The sequence below is a fragment of the Artemia sp. Qi Xiang Cuo genome, unplaced genomic scaffold (genome assembly GCF_049724085.1).
Source record: "Artemia sp. Qi Xiang Cuo unplaced genomic scaffold, ASM4972408v1 HiC_scaffold_32, whole genome shotgun sequence".
NCBI lineage: Eukaryota > Metazoa > Arthropoda > Branchiopoda > Anostraca > Artemiidae > Artemia > Artemia sp. Qi Xiang Cuo.
In genome coordinates this window covers 1599722-1612174 of record NW_028297441.1, presented here as the reverse complement: position 1 = coordinate 1612174, position 12453 = coordinate 1599722, and the positions used below count along the sequence as shown (strand labels likewise).

Genomic DNA, 12453 nt, shown 5'->3' with positions numbered 1-12453 from the left:
ACTTCGTAGCGAAGAAGTTGTCGTAGAAACTTCAAAAAGGGCTCATTCAATTGGAAATTGGAGTGGTTTATGCCCTATTTAATAGTCAAAAAAAATTGGAAGGTGACTAACACCCCTTCCACGCCCACCATTTCCCGAAACACATCCAATCAAAATTTTGAGATAGCCATTTTGTTCAGCGTAGTTGATTTCCACTTAGAACATGTTTTTGAGGACAGTCCAACACAGCCCTTAGGGCAAGGGTAGCAAGTTATGCCCAGGGGCATATAAGGTTTTTATATAACGCGTCGTCGTAGAAACTTCAAAAAGGGCTCATTTGATTGGAAATTTAAATGGCTAGTGTCCTTTGTAATAGTCGAAAGTGATTGGAAAGCCACTAACAGCCCTTCCACGCCCACCATTTCCCCAAACACATCCAATACAGATTTTTAGATAGTCATTTTGTTCCATGCAGTTCAAAGTTTAGGAGATTATACCTTTGAGCAGGACTCTCCCCCTACAGTCTTCAGGGCAAGGGTTATAAGTTATGCCCTGGGGGCATATAAGGTTTTTATTGAAATCTTTGTCCTAGAAACTTGAAAAAGGACTGATTCGCTTTAAAATTCAAAGGGCTAGTGCCCTTTTTAATAGTCGAAAGTGATTTGAGGGCAACTAACCCCCCTCTCATGCCCATCTTTTCTCCAAACACATCCACTCAATATTGTTAAGAGTTATTTTATGAAACGTAGTTGAAAGTTTTGGAAATCAGGCCTTTAAGGATAACAACCCGCCCCCCCCCCCCACAGACCTCAGGGCAAGGGTTGTAAGTTATGTCCTGGGGGCATATAAGGTTTTTATTGAAAGCTTAGAAACTTCAAAAGGGAACATTCAATTGGAAATTGAAAGGACTAGTGCCTATTTTAATAGTTGAAAGTGATTGGAGAGCGACTAACGCCCCTCTCACGCCCACCATTTTCCCAAACACATCCAATCAAAATTTTAAGATATTAACTCTGTTCAACGTAGCTGAGAGTTCTTGAAATTAGGTCTTTTAGGATTATAACCCCCTCAGAGCCCTCAGTGCAAGTGTTGTAAGTTATGCCCTGGGGGCATATAAGGTGTATATAGAAAGTTGTTGTATAAATTATAGGCTGCGCGATCGCGCTGCCTAAGCAAAGAACGGGGAAACTCGAGAACGAGACAAGAAACGGGGACTAAGTAACGAGGAGGTCACTCCCCCACAACCCTCAGGGTAAGGGTTTACAGTTATGCCCTGGGGGCATATAAGAACGATGTTAGCACAATGTATTATTTATTAATTTTAACCTTTAAAGCAGGGCACTTCGTATCGAAGAAGTTGTCGTAGAAACTTCGAAAAGGGCTCATTCAATTGGAAATAAGAGTGGCTTATGCCCTTTTTAATAGTCAAAAAAAATTGGAAGGTGACTAACACCCCTTCAACGCCCACCATTTCCCGAAACACATCCAATCAAAATTTTGAGATAGCCATTTTGTTCAGCGTAGTTGATTTCCACATAGAACTTATTTTTTTGAGGACAGTCCAACACAGCCCTTAGGGCAAGGGTAGCAAGTTATGCCCAGGGGCATATAAGTTTTTTATATAGCGCGTTGTCGTATAAACTTCAAAAAGGGCTCATTTGATTGGAAATTTAAATGGCTAGTGTCCTTTTTAATAGTCGAAAGTGATTGGAAAGCAACTAACAACCCTTCCACGCCCGAAATTTCCCCAAACACATCCAATAAAGATTTTTAGATAGCCATTTTCTTCCACGCAGTTCAAAGTTCAGGAAATCATACCTTTGAGCAGGACACTCCCCCCACAGTTTTCAAGGCAAGAGTTATAATTTATGCCCTGGGGGCATATAAGAATTTTATTGAAATCTTTGTCGTAGAAACTTGAAAAAGGACTCATTCGATTGGAAATTCAAAGGGCTAGTGCCCTTTTTAATAGTCGAAAGTGATTTGAGGGCAACTAGCCCCCCTCTCACGCCCATCTTTTCTCCAAACAAATTCAATCAATATTATAGATAGTCATTTTATTCAATGTATTTGGAAGTTTTGGAAATTAGGTCTTTAAGGATTAAAACCCCTCCCCCCACAGCCCTCAAGGCAAGGGTTGAAAGTTATGTCCTGTTGGGCATATAAGGTTTTTATTGAAAGCTTAGAAACTTCAAAATGGCTCATTCAATTGGAAATTGAAAGGACTAGTGCCTTTTTAAATAGTTGAAAGTGATTGGAGAGCGACTAATGCCCCTCTCACGCCCACCATTTTCCCAAACACATCAAATCAAAATTTTAAGATACCTATTTTGTTCAACGTAGTTGAAAGTTCTTGAAATTAGGTCTTTTAGGATGATAACCCCCCCAGAGCCCAAAGTGCAAGGGTTGTAGGTTATGCCTTGGGGAAATTAAGGTTTATATAGAAAGTTGTTGTATAAATCATAGGCTGCGCGATCACGCTGACTGAGTAAAGAACGGGGAAACTCGAGAACGAGACAAGAAACAGGGACTAAGTAAAGAGGAGGACAATCCCCCACAACCGTCATGGCAAGGGTTTTAAGATATGCCCTGGTGGCATATAAGAACGATGTTGGCACAATGTATTATTTATTAATTTTAACCTTTAAAGCAGGGCACTTCGTATCGAAGAAGTTGTAGTAGAAACTTCGAAAAGGGCTCATTCAATTGGATATTGGAGTGGCTTGTGCCCGTTTTAATAGTCGAAAGTGATTGGAAGGCAGCTAACACCCCTTCAACGCCCACCATTTCCCCAAACACATCCAATCAAAATTTTGAGATAGCCATTTTGTTCAGCGTAGTTGATTTCCACATAGAACTTATTTTTTTGAGGACAGTCCAACACAGCCCTTAGGGCAAGGGTTGCAAGTTATGCCCAGGGGCATATAAGGTTTTATATAACACGTTGTCGTAGAAACTTCAAAAAGGGCTCATTCCATTGGAAATTTAAATGGCTAGTGTCCTTTTTAATAGTCAAAAATGATTGGAAAGCAACTAACACCCCTTCCACGCCCACCATTCCCCAAACACATCCAATAAAGATTTTTAGATAGCCATTTTCTTCCACGCAGTTCAAAGTTCAGGAAATTATACCTTTGAGTAGGAAACTCCCCCCACAGTCTTCAGGGCAAGGGTTATAAGTTATGCCCTGGGGGCATATAAGGTTTTTATTGAAATCTTTGGCGTAGAAACTTGAAAAAGGGCTCATTCGATTGGAAATTCAAAGGGTTAGTGCCCTTTTAATAGTTGAAAGTGATTTGAGGGCAACTCACCCCCCTCTCACGCCCATCTTTTCTCCAAACAAATCCAATCAATATTTTAGATAGCTATTTTATTCAACGTAGTTGAAGGTTTTGGAAATTAGGTCTTTAAGGATTACAACCCCTCCCCCCACAGACCTCAGGGCAAGGGTTATAAATTATGTCCTGGGGGCATATTAGGTTTTTATTGAAAGCTTAGAAACTTCAAAAGGGCTCATTCTATTGGAAATTGAAAGGGCTAGTGCCTTTTTTAATAGTTGAAAGTGATTGGAGAGCGACTAACGCCCCTCTCACGCCCACCATTTTCCCAAACACATCCACTCAAAACTTTGAGATACCCATTTTGTTCAACGTAGTTGAAAGTTCTTTAAATTGGGTCTTTTAGGATGATAACCCCCTCAGAGCCCTCAACGCAAAGGTCGTAAGTTATGCCCCGGGGGCATATAAAGTTTATATAGAAAGTTGTTATAGAAATTTCAAAGAGGACTCATTTGATTGGAAATTAAAATTGCCTTTTTCCATAGTCAAGAGTAATTAGAGAGTACTTAACCCCCCTATCATACCCTTTATTTCTCCCAAAAGATTAAATCAAAAATTAGAGATAGCAGTTTTGTTCAACGCAGTTGAAAGTTCTGGAAATTATGCATTTAAGGATGACAAACCCCCAGACCCCCAAGGGCAAAGGTTGTAAGTTCTGCCCTTGGGGAATATAAGGTTTTTATAGATAGAGTTGTCGTAAAACTTCAAAAGGGGCTCATTCAATTCGAAATTGAGAGGGCTAGTGCCATTTATAATAGTCGAAAGTGATTGGAGGGTAACATTCCCCCCTCTCACGCCCACCATTCCTCCAAACATATCCAATCAAAATTTTCAGATATCCTTTTTGTTCAACGTAGTAAAAAGTTCTGGAAATTAGGTATTTAAGGATGACAACCCCTCCCCCTACAGCCCTCAGGGCAAGGGTTGTAAGTTATGCCTTGGGGGCATATAAAGTTCTTATTGAAAGCGTTGTCATAGAAACTTCAAAAGGGCTCATTCAATTAGAAATTGAAAGGGCTAGTGCCTTTTTTAATAGTTGAAAGCGATTGGATAGCGACTAACGCCCCTCTCACACCCACCATTTTCCCAAACACATCCAATCAAAATTTTGAGAAATCCATTTTGTTCAACGTGGTTGAAAGTTCTAGATATTAGGTCTTTTAGGATGATAACCCCCTCAGAGCCCTCAGTGCAAGGGTTGTAAGTTATGCCCTTGCAGCATATAAAGTTTTTATTGAAAGCGTAGAAACTTCAAAAGGGCTCATTCAATTGGAAATTAAAAGGGCTAGTGCCTTTTTTAATAGTTGAACGTGATTGGAGAGCCACTACCCCCTCTCAGGCCCACCATTTTCCAAACACATCCAATCAAAATTTTGAGATATCTATTTTGTTCAACGTAGTTGAAAGTTATTGAAATTAGGTCTTTTAGGATGATAGCCTCCTCAGAGCCCTCAGTGCAAGGGTTGCAAGTTATTCCCTGGGGGCATACAAGGTTTATATAGAAAGTTGTTGTATAAATCATAGGCAGTGCGATCGCGCTGCCTAAGTAAAGATCGGGGAAACTTGAGAACGAGACAAGAAACGGGGACTAAGTAAAGAGGAGGATACTCCCCCACAACCCTCTGGGTGAGTTTTCAGTTATGCCCTGGGGGCATATAAGAACGATGTTGGAACAATGTATTATTTTCTAATCTTAACCTTTAAACCAGGGAACTTCGTATCGAAGAAGTTGTCGTAGAAACTTCGAAAAGGGATCATTCAATTGGAAATTGGAGTGGCTTGTGCCCATTTAAATAGTCAAAAGTGATTGAAAGGCAACTAACCCCCCTTCCACGCCCACCATTTCCCAAAACACATCCAATCAAAACTTTGAGATAGCCATTTTGTTCAGCGTAGTTGATTTCCACATAGAAATTATATTTTTGAGGACAGTCCCCCTCAATCCTTAGCGCAAGGGTTGTTAGTTATGCCCTGGGGGCATATACGGTTTTTTATAGAAAGTGTTTTCGTAGAAACTTCAAAAAAGGTTCGGTGAATTGGAAGTTTACAGGGCTAGTGCCCTTTTTAATAGTCGAAAGTGATTAGAGGGCAACTAACCCGCCTCTTACACCCATCTTCTCCCCAAAAATATCTAATCAAAACTTTGAGATAGCCATTTTATTCAAGTTAGTGTTTAGTTCTGGAAATTAGGTCTTTGAGGATGACAACCCCCCTCACATCCCTCAGGGCAAGGGTCGAAAATTATGCCCAGGGGGCATAAAAGGTTTTTATATAACGCGTTGTCGTGGAAACTTTAAAAAGGGCTCATTCGATTGGAAATTGAAATGGCTAGTGTCCTTTTTAATAGTCGAAAGTGATTGAAAAGCATCTAACACCCCGTCCACGCCCACCATTTCTCCAAATACATCCAATAAAGGTTTTGAGAAAGCCATTTTGTTCCACGCAGTTCAAAGTTCAGGAAATTATACCTTTCAGCAGGAAACTCCCCCCACAGTCTTCAAGGCAAGGATTATAAATTATGCCCTGGTGGCATATAAGGTTTTTATTGAAATCTTTGGCGTAGAAACTTGAAAAAGGGCTCATTCGATTGGAAATTGAAATATCTAATGTCCTTTTTAATAGTCGAAAGTGATTGGAAAGCAACTAACACCCCTTCCACGCCCACCATTTCTCGAAACAAATCCAATAAAGATTTTGATATAGTCATTTTGTTCCACGCAGTTCAAAGTTCAGAAAATTATACCTTTGAGCAGGACACTCCCCCCACAGTCTTTAGGGCAAGGGTTATAATTTATGCCCTGGGGGTATATAAGGTTTTTATTGAAATCTTTGTCGTAGAAACTTTAAAAAGGCCTCATTCGATTTGAAATTCAAAAGACTAGTGCACTTTTTAATAGTCGAAAGTAATTTGAGGGGAACTAACCCCTCTCTCACGCCCATCTTTTCTCCAAACACATCCAATCAATATTTTAGATAGCCATTTTATTCAACGTAGTTGAAAGTCTTGGAAATTAGGTCTTTAAGGATTGCAAAGCCCACCCCCACCCCCTCCCCCCACATCCCTCAGGGCAAGGGTTGTAAGCTATGTCCTGGGAGCATATAAGGTTTTGAAAGCGTAGAAACTTCAAAAGGGCTCATTCAATTGGAAATTGAAAGGACTAGTGCCTTTTTAATAGTTTAAAGTGATTGGAGAGCGACTAACGCCCCTCTCACGCCCACCATTTCCCCAAACACATCCAAACAACATTTTGAGATATCCATTTTGTTCATCGTAGTTGGAAGTTCTTGAAATTAGGTCTTCTAGGATGATAGCCCTCTCAGAGCCCTCTGTGCAAGGGTTGTAAGTTATGCCCTGGGGGCAAATAAAGTTTAAATAGAAAGTTGTTATAGAATTTCCAAAAAGGGCTCATTTGATTGGAAATTAAATTGCCCTTTTTAATAGTCGAAAGTGAGTGGGGAGTAATTAAACCCCTCTTACGTCCACCATTTCCCCAAAAACATTCAATCAAGTTTAGAGATAGCCATTTTGTTCAACGTAGTTGAAAGTTCTGGAAATTATGTATTTGAGAATGGCAAACTTTCCAGAGCCCCAAGGGCAAAGGTTGTAAATTCTGCCCGTGGGGCAAGTAAGGTTTTTATAGATAGAGTTGTCGTAAAACTTCAAAAGGGGCTCATTCAATTCGAAATTCAGAGGGCTAGTGCCCTTTGTAATAGTCAAAAGTGATTGGAGGGTAACTAACCCGTCTCTCACGCCCACACGTCCTCCAAACACATCCAATCAAAATTTTCAGATAGCCATTTTGTTCAACGTAGTATAAAGTTCTGGAAATTAGGTCTTTAAGAATGAAAACCCCTCCTCCCGCCAGCACTCAGGGCAAGGGTTTTAAGTTATGCCCTGGGGGCATATAAGATTTTTAATGAAAGTTTTGTCGTAAAAACTTCAAAAGGGCTCATTTGATTGGAAATTGAACGGGCTAGGGCCATTTTTGATAGTTGAAAGTGATTGGTGAGCGACTACCGCCCCTCTCACGCCCACCATTTCCCCAAACACGTCCAATCAAAATTTTGAGATAGCCATTTTGTTTAACGTAGTTGAAAGTTCTGGAAATTTGGTCTGAGAGGATGAAAACCACCCTAACAGACCTTAAGGTAAGGGTTGTAATTTATGCCCTGGGGGCATATAAGGTATTTATAGAAAGCGTTGTCGTTTCCAAAAGGGCTCATTCGATTGGAAATCAAAAGGTCTAGTGCCCTTTTTAATAGTCGAAAGTGATAAGAAAGCTTGACATTTTTATAGTAAAGATCGATGTGGAGCTGTCGTGGGAACTTCGAAAAGGGCTTATTCGGTTGAAAATAGAAATGGTTGATTCCCTTTTTAATAGTCCAAAGTGATTGGAGGGCAAGTAATCCCCCTTCCACTCCCACCCTCCCATGCCCACCCTCCAATGCCTGCCTTCCCACGCCCACCCTCCAATTTGCCCATTATGTTTAAAAACTAAGTATTGCCTTAAGATTGAATCAAAATGCACTGTGGTAATGCTAATTCCCAATAAGGCATCTCAGCAGTATCCCAAGAACGACTGAGGGTATTATGTTCAAACTTTTGGGGCTACTTCTGCTCTTAAAATTTAACCAAATCAAAATAGCGTAAGTGTATCCAAGCTATCAAAGAAAGTAAACAAATTTTTTGAATGGTATCAAGTTTTTCATTTCAGGTCAACTAGAGGGGGTATGAAACTAAATTAAACAGTACTATTTGTGTCTAGATTTTTAAAAGGGTGTATGTCGTTAAAAATTGCTGAAAATTTTTCTCTAGCATACAAATAGCAGGCCAAACTATAAAGTCTTAAAAAAAAGAAAAGATTTAAAGTATTATTTTCTTTTTCCCTATAAAGACCATGTCAATATAAAACGAAAAGAAATTAATTAAAAAACTTTTTCCACAAAATAAGATTTTCAAAGAAAAGTAAAGAACTCCATTTAACAAAAAATGAGAAAAAATAAAATCAAATAATCTACCAAGCGTGAAACTACCGCTAATCAGCATCTATAAATAAATGAAACATGAAACGAACAGAAATTACAATAATTAATCGAGTCAGACTCAAAAACGAGCAGAAATTAACATAAGTTGGGCGCAAAACCCCTATGCCTTCCCAAGGCCAGAACAAAATTTGCACTTTACTTAAAAAATACAAATGAAGGTGCATTGTCAGTTTAATATGCATATACTGAAATTTAGTAATCAAAATGTTAATATTATTTGATTTATTAAAGTTATAAAAGTATAAACATTTATATTTTTTCAGTAAAGTGCAAATTTTGTTCTGGCCTTGGGAAGCCATAGGGGTTTTGCGCCCAACTTATGTTAATTTCCGCTCGTTTTGAGTTTGACTCGGTTAATTATTGTAATTTCTGTTCGTTTTGGGTTTCACTTATTTATCGATGCTGATTTGTGGTAGTTTCAAGCTTGGTAGTTTATTTTATTTTATTTTTGCTCATTTTTTGTTAAATGGAGTTCTTTATTTTTCTTTGAAAAACTTATTTTGTGGATAAAGTTTTTTTTAATTAATTAATAGTTACGGTCATCTTGGCGTCTGCCGTGAACCAATTGGGAAATTTACTTAAGACATTTCTGGCGAAACAAGGAGTCTTAAAAAAAACTTTGTGAAATGTTTCGTTCTGTTCTTTTCCTGAAATATATCTTCTGTTCAATCTGCCATAACCACATTATGCAATATAAGGGTTCATAAAAATATATAATAGATTAGGGGCAAAAACTCATTAAATTACCATGTGGTTCGGGACGAAGGATTTAATAATTAAGTTGCTCATTTGCTTACGTACATGATTTGTCATTGGATGACGTCCTAACTAACAAAAGATATTCAATACTAGCACCCTTCAAAAAAAATTGCCACAGTTGTGTTCAATTTAGGTCAAATTTTCGAGCAAAAAGTTTCAGTGTGTCATTTTCCAAAAAAATATTAAGAAGTTTTCGATGACGAGAAAACGCATTTACAACAAAAAAGGCTTTGAAAGATTATGAATTTAAATAAAAATTTCGTCTGGCGGGTTCCAAGTCCAGAAACTACCAGAACCTCGACGACCAAATCGAGATTCCCAAAGTAGCTGGCACACCTCTGCCAACCTGACACATGGATATTTAATATTTAATAATAGCTTAAATATATTCTGTTTTTTTTTTTTTAGATTTTTACAAATCATACTTACCTGACTGAGGAGCTGCCTTGATCATGGCAGAGTCATCCCCAGGATAAGGCTTTTCCATAGCACTTTGGGTTGGCTGATCCAACTGACTACCCGAAATGGGGGTAACTCCACAATGTAATTTTTGGTAGTGGGAAATTGCGTTCGCATGGACCCCTTTCCACAAACTGGAACGTACCTCCTTTTTTATCTCATAGATTATGCAATTTAAAGGGAGAAGTATACCAGTTGTTGTTGTTAAGGCAATAATGGATCATTGATTAACTATTCTTCTTGACTAATAAGGTCATTGTATCGGCCCTGAAGTTTGATGCTACAGCTGAGGTCTAACTCTGGATCCCGTACTACTATCCTGAGGTAAAAACTGCTGTGACACAGCAGAACAAAAATATTAAGGAGGAAGCAACCCAACTCGTATATATTAATTTCTGTTGTTTTCAAGTTTTACTGTTGCTCCTTACTTTCAGTTGAAAAAACTTGTTATTTAAACTTTATTTTCTGAGTCTTTCAATAATTCCGGGAAATCCAGCTCCCTCTCCATGGAAAATTCCTTTTCCCCACGAACAATTATTCCATGGGAAGATAATCCCACCTCCCACCTATCCCTCTACTTCCCCAGCAAGAAAATTACTTGCCCAGAAAATATCTGTACTTTTCAATAGCCAATACTTTATGTAAACTATGGGCTAAATTCATAGTTTGCAGCCCCTCCAGGGTCACTGCTTGGTCAAGTCATCCTAAAAGAAATATTTATCTCGTCTGCAATGCAACTTTTTACCGAAATATTTTTGCTATTTATGCTCAAACTGTCAAATGCATAGAAACTTTTGGTTTTTCAATTAAAATTTATGAAAGCAAAAACTTGTCAAATATAATATTATTAATATAAGTTCGAATTTACTTACTGATAATGACATTGGTATATGTATACATATTTTCAGTTCAGAATCACTAAAATTATTAAGCAAGCAGCAAAAAAATATTTATAGTGTGTAAGCAATAATATTAATTTTTTAATTCAAAGTAAAAAAATACCTGAAAATTAAAAAATAATTTTGTTTTTGTTCGATTTTTTCAACGAAAGTTTTGTATCATCTCTCACTTCAAAGTTATAATTGTCTCCTAGAACCAAGCTTTTTTGTGCTTCTACTCTTAAAGTGCGTATCTCTATAACTTTGTAATATATTTTCGTACGAAATAAATTTAATATTTTTATTTTAGTTTTCAATTCAGAATATATAAAAGGGCTAGTGCTCTTTTCAATATTCGAAAGTGATTGAAGGGCAACTAACCCCACTCTTACGTCCACCATTTCCCTAAGCACACCCAATCAAAATTTCGAGATGGTCATTTTGTTCAATATAGTTGAAAGGTTTGGAAATTATGTGTTTGAGAATGACCATCCCCCACAGCACTCTGGGCAAGGGTTGTAAGTTATACCCTGGGGACATATAAGAATTTTATAGAAAGCGTTGTTGTAGAAACTTCAAAAAGGGCTTGTTTGATTGTAAATTGAATGAGTTAGTGCCCTTTTTAATAGTCAGAGGTGATTGCAGGGCAACCAACCCCCCTCTGACACCCATCATTTCTCCAAAAACATCCAATCAAAATTTTGAGAATTTTGAGCAATTTTGTTCAGCTTAGTTAAAAGTTTTGGAAATTAGATATTTGAGGATGACAAACCCCCCATAGCCCCCCAGGTCAAAGATTGTAGGTTATGCCCTGGGGGCATATATAGTTTTTTATAAAAAGTGTTGTCGTAGAAACTTCAAAAAGGGCTCATTTAGTTGTGAACAAAGAGGGCTAATGCTTATATGAATAGTCTTAAGTGATCGGAGGGTGAATGCCCCCCCCCCCCCCAACGTCCATCTTTTCCCCAGGAACTTCTGATCAACATTTTGATATAGCCATTTTGTTGAACGAAGTTGAAGGGTCTGGAAATTATGTTTTGGAGTATGACAACCCCCCCTCCACAGCCCTGAGGGCTAAGGTTGTAAGTGATTTCTTGGGGGCATATAAAGTTTTTATAGAAAGTGTTGTCGTAAAAACTTCAAAAAGGACTCATTCAATTGGGTATTGAAAGGGCTAGTGCCCTTTTTATTATTCGAAAGTGATTGGAGTGCAACTAAGCCCACTCTCATGGTCACGATTTCCTCAAACATATCCAATAAAAATTTTGAGCCATTTTGTTCAACGTTGTTGAAAGGTCCGGAAATTATGTCTTTGAGGATGAAATTCCCCCACAACCCTCAGGGCAAGGGTTGTAAGTTATACCCTGGGGGTATACAAGGATTTTGTACTAAGCGTCGTTGTAGAAACTTCAAAAAGGGCTTATTTGATTGGAAATTGAAAGGCTGGTGCCCTTTTTAATAGTCGAGAGCAATTAAAGGGCAACTAACCCCCCTCTCACACTCATCATTTCCCCAAGCGCATCCAATCAAAATTTTGAGATAGCAATTTTGTTCAACGTAGTTGAAAAATCTGGAAATTGGGTCTTTGTTCATGACAAACCCCCCATGCTTCCCAGGGCAAAGATTGTAAGTTATGCCCTAGGGGCATATAAGGTTCTTACAGAAAGTGTTGTCGTAGAAACTTCAAAAAGGGCTCATTTAACTGAGAATTGAGAGGGCTATTGCTCTTTTTATTATTCGATAGTAATTGGAGAGTAAATAGTCCCACTCTCACGGCCACCATTTCCCCAAACACATCCAATCAAAATTTTAAAATAGCTGTTTTGTTCAACGTAGTTGAAAAGGTCCAAAAATTATGTCTTTGAGGATGACATTCCCCCCACAGCCCTCAGGGCCCGGGTTGTAAAGTTATACCCTGGGGGTATATTAGGATTTTTACAAAGCGTTGTTGTAGAGACTTCAAAAGGGCTTATTTGATTGGACATTGAAAGGAC

At 38.3% G+C, this 12453-nt stretch overlaps 1 non-coding gene and 1 pseudogene across 1 annotated transcript; one reads left to right on the top strand and one right to left on the bottom strand.

Moving 5' to 3' along the window:
• Positions 1-9609, bottom strand: part of LOC148938910 (uncharacterized) — a 75660-nt pseudogene extending 66051 nt beyond the window's left edge.
• Positions 9544-9707, top strand: LOC148938909 (U1 spliceosomal RNA). Its single transcript, XR_016143596.1, has one exon. It is a non-coding gene; the product is annotated as a U1 spliceosomal RNA (small nuclear RNA).
• The last annotated feature ends 2746 nt before the right edge of the window (positions 9708-12453 follow it).